At 33.6% G+C, this 7374-nt stretch overlaps 1 long non-coding RNA gene across 1 annotated transcript; it reads left to right on the forward strand.

The window, feature by feature from the left end:
• The first annotated feature begins 455 nt into the window (after positions 1-455).
• Positions 456-690, forward strand: LOC122518084. Its single transcript, XR_006303976.1, has 2 exons — positions 456-531; positions 600-690. It is a non-coding gene; the product is annotated as an uncharacterized LOC122518084 (long non-coding RNA).
• Positions 691-7374: the final 6684 nt, after the last annotated feature.

Here is a 7374-nt window from a genome sequence, read left to right on the forward strand (position 1 = left end):
TTGTTTTTTATTCGCGATTTGATATGCATAAAATATGCATTTAGCATAGGGACCGAAGCGACACTAAGTCGATTCGGTCGCTATCCGTTAGTCAGGCCTCACCGGTCCTGCCGTTGGCACTATGGTCGGTCGTCTTGTGAAGCCTAGGTCCCTCGCGATATATATTATTAGGATGCGTTGTTTTTTTATTCGCGATTTGATATGCATAAATATGCATTTAGCATAGGGACCGAAGCGACACGCGTTGGCGATTCGGTCACTATCCGTTAGTCAGGCCTCAACCGTCTGCTGTTAGAGTAATGGTCGATCGTCGCGTGAAGCCTAGGTTTCTCGTAAAAAAAATTAGAGTCAGTGGATTAGTCCGATCGGGGGGAAACCACTTAAAACAAAAATCGTGAAAAGTTCCACCTTAAAAGTTCTACTTTTCCTATTCTTTTCCTATTCCTTTTAATATTTCTTTGCAGGATAAACTATGATGCCAAATTCCGTCCAAGAGAAGAAGGAAACGAACCTTAGGAGGACTGAGTTATGGTAAATGGTAGTAGAATATAATTATTTCCATAAGCAAATGAACTTTTTTAATTCGTTTATTGTTTCAGATAACAATTCCGACCAAGAGGAAGGGGATGTGGATTAGAAGATGGACCAGAAGTGGACTAAGTTATGGTAAATGGTAGTAAAAAATAATTATTTCTATAAGTAAATGAATATTTTTAATCATTTATTGTTTCATATAACCATTCCGTCCAAGAGGAAAGGAAAGTGGATTAGAAGATGACTAGAAGAGGACAGAGTAATGGTAAACGGTAATATAAAATAATTATTTCTCAATATAAATGAAGTATTTTAATCCATTTATTGTTTTCCTCGTAGCATTGCACATGTATATAGTTATTTTTAATGTATTTTCTTTATTTTACAGATGCCACGGATCAATCAAAAATTATATGCATTTATTTTTATAACACTATATTTAAGTAGATTGACAATTATTATGTATAAAATATTCATTAATTGTAATCTCCGTATGCGTATTTATCGAAATTATATTAAAGTATATTAGTTTCCAAATAAAATCAGCGATGTTACTTGAATTTTATTCAGATGCACTTCCTCGGTTTCATTTCTTATTCAGTATTTAAACTTTTCTTTTTATTCTCGATAGTAATTGTAAGAATTTTCCGTATAAAACTCTTAGGGTGGGGTCTAAGAGTGGGGCTCATTAAAAAACGTTCTCGGGGTTTTCATTTTCTTTGGTTTCCATTTAATTCGGATGGGGACATCTTCAGGATGCACATCCCGGGTCTTCAGAAGCGGTTACCTCCTCGTGGTTAGACCTGGGCAATGGTATTTTACTTTCAGTATAATGTTTAACATATTTTATATGTTATGCATTCCATTGCAAGTAAAATCCAGCTAAAGACCGCTTACCATAAACATTGTAATGATAATTAGTTTCTTTCATTTTCCTAATTAATATCATATTATAATTCATTACATGTTTTCCCTTTAATACTACCTTCATATTATATCCCACATTAAAATACTCGATTTATTTTCTAGGAACACTAATCTTGTGCATTCTTTCAGACGTTTTTGACGTGCAGTGCGGTCGGTAAAGCACGTCTCGGTCGCGTTCGCGTTTGCGATAAAAAACTATTTATAGTTTTTTATTTTCGTTACCGTCCAGCCATCGTCATCCTAAGGGTAGGAGACCCATCGGGCATTCATCACTGAAGATTAAAAGTAAGTATAATTTTTCTATGAAACATTTTCTATAATAAATTTTCAATAGTTTTCGATTACGACGAAGATATTAATCGTTCTTTTTCATTTTCTGTTTCAGAACATCATTGCAATCGAGCGCGTAGGCAATGAGGTACTCGAGTGTTTGCATCGTTAAACAAAAATCGGAAATTTTTCGGGTAAAGAAACTCCGAAAGTTTCTTTTATTCGGTTTATACGTGTGCCATCGTCATCCTAAGGGTAGGAGACCCATCGGGCATTCATCACTGAAGATAAAAGGTAAATTAATTTTTGTATTAATATATTTCCTTAATAATTACTTATAATTTTTAAACGATAACAATGATACTAATCGTTTTGTTTTTTCTTTTTCCAGAAGGCTAGTGTTTGCGTTAGTGTTTGAACTGCGTGCAATGCAGTTGTCAAAATTAGAATCAGTGTCGTGGTCGCGATAAGAAACACGTAAGTTTCTGATTTTCGTTAGAACCGTCTACGGCATCGTCATCCTAAGGGTAGGAGACCCATCGGGCATTCATCAATCAAGATAGAAGGTAAATTCATTTTTCTATTAAACATTTCTTTAATAATTACTTGTAATTTTTAAATGGTAACAACGATACTAATAGTTTTCTTATTTTCTCTCTTTACAGAAAGGTAAGCAAGTGTTGGTGTTTGATTTTTGAACTGCGCGCAATGCAGTTGTAAAAAATTAGAGTCAGTGTTTGTTCGAATAATTAAAAAATACAATTTTTATCGCGAAGTAGAGTCAGTGTTTGTTCGAATAATTAAAATACAATTTTTATCGCGAAGTAGAGTCAGTGTTTGTTCGAATAATTAAAATACAATTTTGATCGCGAAGTAGAGTCAGTGCTTGTTCGAATAATTAAAATACAATTTTGATCGCGAAGTAGAGTCATGTTTGTTCGAATAATTAAAATACAATTTTTATCGCGAAGTAGAGTCAGTGTTTGTTCGAATAATTAAAATAAAATTTTTATCGCGAAGTAGAGTCATGTTTGTTCGAATAATTAAAATACAATTTTTATCGCGAAGTAGAGTCAGTGTTTGTGCGAATAATTAAAAAATACAATTTTTATCGCGAAGTAGAGTCAGTGTTTGTTCGAATAATTAAAATACAATTTTGATCGCGGAGTAGAGTCAGTGCATTCGGTCATCGTCACCCTAAGGGTAGGAGACCCATCGTGCATTCATCAATGAAGATTAGAAGTAAGTATATTTTTCTATGAAACATTTTCTATGATAAATTTTTAATAGTTTTTGATTACGACGACGATATTAATCGTTCTTTTCATTTTCTGTTTCAGAACATCATTGCAATTCGTGCGCGGAGCAATGTAACGGGAGTGTTTGATCGTTTATAATTATAATTTAAAATCACGGATTAGAAGCACGATCGTTCGTTATTAAAATTCGGTCGCGTTTCGCGTTCGTGTTCGCGTTATTTTTGAGATTTATATATTCAATCAACTGCGAGCAATGCAGTTAATTGCATTAGAGTTTGTTCGTATAAAATTATAGTTTTTTAATTTTAAAACAGTCGTACAGACTGTTCGCGAAGTAGAGTCAGTGAAGTGCATCAGTGAAGTGACCGCCTATCGGGAGTGAAATTTTTGTATTTGCATTGACTGCGTGCAATGCAGTCTTTGAATTAGATTGTAGAGTCAGTGTTTGTACGAATAATTAAAGTAACATTTTAATCGCGAAGTAGAGTCAGTGACCGGGCGTAAATTAAATTCAAATCGTATCGCGTATGTAGATTCAGTGTTGTTCGCCGTTTAAGAAAAATTTCGGTTTCGCGATAAGAAACTTTTTTATAGTTTCTTATATTCGTTTACCGCGATATTAGAGTCACGGGAGTGCGAGGAAAAGTGCATCGAGGAATTCTCCGATGGGTCTGATGGACGAGGGATGCAGCTGGACCATTTGCTACGAAGTAGGAGTGTTTTGGAGCCACCGCAGAACTTCTAATGCTAATTGTTCATATTGCATACATGCGTCATTTTATTTTAAAATGCCACATATATGTAATATAACAGTTAGCAGGTCGTGAGTTAAAATTTAAAGTCCCTCCGGTGCTCAATCATGCCGAGGATGAAAGGTCCCAATCGGCACGAGTTACTGGTTGTAATTATTCCAACAAAATTATTGACGAGCACATGAGTGATTCAAAAAAGGATTAGTCCTTTTTTGAAATTGCTCATGAAAATTGTATATTTTATTGTATGTTATATTATTAGTTCAGGATAGGTCTTCTTGTCTCATCGGTTAAATTCATTTAATTAACAGTGCAATTAATTAATGCACTTTTCTTTTTTATTACGTGTTTCGTTCGCGATTAGTAGTGGTGAAATCGAGTATTAATTTACTCGATTTCGTCCAATAAAGCATGTAATAAATGTCTTACATGCATTGCTTCGTACTTAGTTTATTTAATCGCGATTTTATTTTTCGATATAATCAAAAAATGAGCAAGAAGACAAACCCATTCGCGACGGATAGACTCTGGCTGTTATATGGTGGCTCAAAGCCCAGTTCTTTCATTAGAACAGCCATTTAACGAAAGAGTCGTCCGAGATTTTTATTATTTTTTTTAAATTCTTAAAATCTTTTTAAAAGTCATTATAAATGACTTGTAGAGTCATAGCCCGCTTAGATTAATGAGAGAACATTTTTATATATTAATCAAATCTTAGATTAGGATTTTCAGCAATTAATATACTAATCCCCGTTTCTCCCCCCTATACTTTCTGCGTTCTCATTTATGCGTGTGCCCAGGTGTACACGTATGGGTGAGAAACGGTTAGTATGGGTTTTTAGTTTTAAGTTTTTCTCCCCCCATTTGGCGTCTGTCATTGTGCTAATGATTGCACGGTGTACATTGCACATGTGTGTGCGGTTAGGAATGTGCATTGTACATCGTTTCGCGATACGTAATACCGCGCTTATTTTTTAAAGTTATCGAATAAAAATAACTTGTAGAGTCACGCGTACGATACGAAATTTTCTTTTTTAACAATCGTTTTGCATAGTAGAGTTTACCGCATTTATTTGCGGAAACTATGATATACTCGTATATAACTAGTATGCAATAATACTAGTTTATACTTGTATTTTTGCATTAGTCATTTATGCAATAATCACTAGCCTTGACAGACGATTACAGCAATTGGTACGTACTCCCATAAATTTAGAAAACACGCGTTTGAACTAGGGTGTCGGAGGTGCCCCGGGGCATGCTCTCTAGTTTAGGCTTTTGCACCCTGGTGGTATGTGTGAGAACCGTGGAGTGTGTGGGTGGGTATGCATGTGTATTTTTTTGAGAGAATGTGAAACTTTAATTATAAGTAGGTAGGACCCCGGAATGGCACGTGGCATACTTGCACTTTTCAGTGCGAGTCCCCACCTCCGGGTTTTATACGGAATTGTCACAAAATTCTATCTTTTTTATTACTATCTTGCTTGAATTGTAAATCTTTTTTGTGACAATTCTGTAATATGTTTATGTATCATGATTCAAAGGGATTTGCAACCATTTAAGAAATTCATTTCTATTTCGATTGTATCTCGAACGAGATAGAGTCGAAATCAAATCAGCAAAACCTTTGATGAATTGATACTTAGTTTTAAGTATTATAACTAGCACTTCGCACTATCGCGATTTAATCTTTGAAATGTTTCTATAATTCAATATAAAAAAATTTAAATAAAAATATTGCAAAGAAATGCATTGCATTTTTAGTATTATTTTTATTTCAATTCGATTATATTACTCGATAGTAAAAGTGCGAAGTGTTATAGGTCATCGATTAGCATAATTAACTGCTCGGACATTCGATTAAATGTGCTCGTGTAATATGTGCACAGTCGATGAACTTTTAAGTTCGTTGATTGTCCACGAGCTAGGATAGCTAACGGGAAACGCGAATGCATTTTGTAATAATTAAAATAGAGTCCCCCCTTAACATCGGAATTTTGCATAAGATGTATGATGAAAGAAAATAAATGGAATTATTTCATATATATATTGTAATGTGAAATGTATTTCATTTATATTAGTGTATAAGCAGTTGAGAGTAATTGGGTGAAAATGTCTTGAAGTCGTTTCTAAATTGTACGACCATAATTTGGCATATTATAACGGTTTGGTATTAGAATAGAATCGATACTTTACATGTTAATAATATTCCTTTCGGCGATGAGATATCTCTCGACCAAAAGGTAATAATTATTTTCTATGTAAAAAGCTCAGGATGTTTTACTCACATTTTTTTTTCAGGGTTGTGTTAGGGTCGGTTAGGTTTTTTTATAATATAGAATCAGGGACGATTCTAATTCTATATCATTAATCGTTGTAATATGCCAAATTATGCGAATACTTTTTGGAACGATTGACGTTTTTGGTCAAAGATTCTTTTCGTGCTCGCACGTAGGGAATGTCCGACAGTAGGCTTGAAGAAAGAAGAGGCTAAAGCCGAAGAGGCCCCACTTAATTGTGGCTCAAGAGGGCAACTACAGACTTAATGAGTTATTTCAAATTCACACAGCATGGTTGAATTTTTTGAAATAGCTCGTTGGTCATTTGTATTTTTATTGTTTTATTTTTTGTTTTGTTTTGCTCGTCAATAATTTATAATGGTTATTAAGAATGGTAATAATTAAAATAGTTTTCTTTTGTTACAGGTGACCATCGTTGGATTTGCCATGCCACCCACCAAAACCAAACATAATTTTTCCTTAAAATAAATCGAGTATTAAGAAAATTTGATTTTATAAATGATATTTCATTTAAAAGATAGAAATACTTTAAAATCATGATAGAGTACAATACCATTCCCGAATTCCCGCTCCAATATCATATCATTTTCTAATTTCCTATTACACACATTTTCCCCACTTTTCATTCTTCATTTCATTCGTAGAAACTAATTATCTTATAATGTTTTTTAATGTCTCTTTTATTGTTTAGGTATTAAGATTTATTCAATTTTATCTTATATATTTAATTAATTTCGTTTATATTTTGTTTCAGGATGTGATTAATTCAATGCATTTGTAAGTATTGGATTTTGATCTAAAAAAGGAATATGCTTTCGATGCATTCATGGTTATTCGCAAATCTGAACTAATCTTTCTGTTTTTCTTTTTCAGGTTCGTTTCCAGTATTTTTTTTTCAATGGGTAGCGGTAGATTCTTTCTTTGCTAAGAAAGAATCTACTTCAGGGATGCGACCCTGCCCACGCGAGCCTGATTCTATCTTACTCCCAAGGATAGAATCATGTCCTTACTAAAATTCCACCCACCCACAACGATCCTATTTTTAATGTTTTGTTGGCAGGTTGAATTATTTAGATAATGCAACACTTCGTCCAAGAGAAGGGGAGAAACGAAGAAGGACTGAGAGGGGGAGACTCAAAGAGGGACTGTTTTAGAATTAGATGGTAATACGAAATAAATTATTTTACAGGTACCATAAACACCACCAAAATTAGATACACTTATTTGTTATTTTACTATATTTAGAGTAGATTGCAAAATTAAAAGATGAACATTAGGAATATTTTCAATTTAATATGTGTAATTTTCGTATGTAGTATATATTGCAATTAT

Source organism: Polistes fuscatus, unplaced genomic scaffold, assembly GCF_010416935.1.
Source record: "Polistes fuscatus isolate 324 unplaced genomic scaffold, CU_Pfus_HIC Scaffold23, whole genome shotgun sequence".
NCBI classification, from domain to species: domain Eukaryota; kingdom Metazoa; phylum Arthropoda; class Insecta; order Hymenoptera; family Vespidae; genus Polistes; species Polistes fuscatus.